At 41.6% G+C, this 1,736-nt stretch overlaps 1 non-coding gene across 1 annotated transcript; it reads right to left on the bottom strand.

Moving 5' to 3' along the window:
- Positions 1-1,446: 1,446 nt before the first annotated feature.
- Trnat-ugu lies at positions 1,447-1,520 on the bottom strand. Its single transcript has one exon. It is a non-coding gene; the product is annotated as a tRNA-Thr (tRNA).
- Positions 1,521-1,736: the final 216 nt, after the last annotated feature.

The raw sequence follows: 1,736 nt of genomic DNA on the forward strand, positions 1-1,736 counted from the left end.
GTATTTCCTTCCCTGCTTTTCAACAAAAATGACTTACCGAGGTACTTCTTCATGACTGGCTCTTTAGATAGTAAACATTTCTTTTCGTGTTACACAGACTTTGTTTTCTAAAAGATATGCAGCTAGACGAATACTTTTTGGACTCACAGTATGTTAAACCGCGCTGATCCAATTTGTACAAAAATCAATATATTCGTGCGTGTGGCCGGCTCTCGTGTCGCTGACGAAATGCGACTATAGTATTGAACATTTTGTGAAAGTTCCAGCCTAGTGACTGGTTTACTTTAGGAGATATCGGCGTGTGAACATCTCTTTAAATTCGGTGTGCGTGTTTAGGGCGCAGAACGACACATTATGGTGAGCACTTATTTAAAAGAAGCCTACAGAACGACTGTATATGTTTAACTCTCAAGTACTCGTTGTTCAGTTACTGTTTAAGAGGTTCAAAATATCGGGTCGGACTAAATATCTTCTCCCTGCTCAGATGCATTTGGGTACTTTAAGAGAAAGGCAACGTGACGTGGCATTTGACTTCCTTAAGAGTACAGCCGATTGACGAGGTACTTGATAAACTAGAGTGAATTTCCTAGGGACGAACATTTGGCTACATTAAGCGAAATTACTAGTGACGAGCCATTTGGCTACCTTAAGAGAAAGGGAACGTGAGGTGGCATTTGACTTCCTTAATGGCTACTGACGAGGCATTAGTGTTCCTAGAGGGCAATAGCCAATGTCCACGCATATGGCTACCTTCAAACAGTGAGTTAAAAAGAACTTTACAACAATGATACAGAAATTTACCGAGATAACTTACTGAATCGGTAGACGTGTCATTTTATAGGAGACATCGTCAAGTTGATTCACGTAGTGCTCCAGCAACCCCTTTCAGCCACCATGGGCGTAGTGTGCAGTTAACATGGCTACTTTCACTGGTGTATTGTGTATATGGATATTCTTGAAAGTGGAAGTAAGTATATCTGAAGTTACTGTAACGTAAATGTACGTTTATACCACTGTTTTTAACAATAGTTTCGAAATGAAACCATTGAGATTTCGTTTTATTTTGATAATTATTTTTTATTACACTTCAGGCTCATTTTCGCTTGTTATTTAGGACTATTGTTCGCTTTAAGCATTGTAAGTTGTCGAATGTTTCGAGATGTGGTATTGAGTCTACTAAGATGAGAAATCACATTAAAATATAGCTAACGAAACGATGGCTGGTTTGAAAACTAAATGTCCCGGTGGTCTCAAAGTGAAACCACCTCCATAAAACAATTGATTGTCTTTTTATTTACTAAGATGGTATCTGATCTTTCGGACATGTCCGAAAGAACAGGTACCATCGGTGACCAAGCAGATCGTTAGAATGATATTACAATGAAATGAACACCCTTAGCTGCTTACAGGCGTTTACATGCATCAACGGGGATAGATGAAAATGCGTGCCCCGACCGGGACTCGAACCCGGGATCTCCTGCTTACATGACAGACGCTCTATCCATCTGAGCCACCGAGGACGCATAGGATAACGCGACTGAAGGAATTTATCTCTGCCACGCCTCCCGCGAAACCCACATTCTCAACGTATTGTCCCGCACTATATTCGTAGTGCCCCCGCCCATTATACTCATTACTCGCGGCGCGTTGCCGATTCCCGTAAGAGTTCGGGCACTGTTTGTGCATCCGCACAGAAGAAGAAGATGGTCAAGTGGCCGGTGAGCCTTAACTATATA

The sequence above is a fragment of the Schistocerca americana genome, chromosome 10, assembly GCF_021461395.2.
Source record: "Schistocerca americana isolate TAMUIC-IGC-003095 chromosome 10, iqSchAmer2.1, whole genome shotgun sequence".
NCBI classification, from domain to species: Eukaryota; Metazoa; Arthropoda; class Insecta; order Orthoptera; family Acrididae; genus Schistocerca; species Schistocerca americana.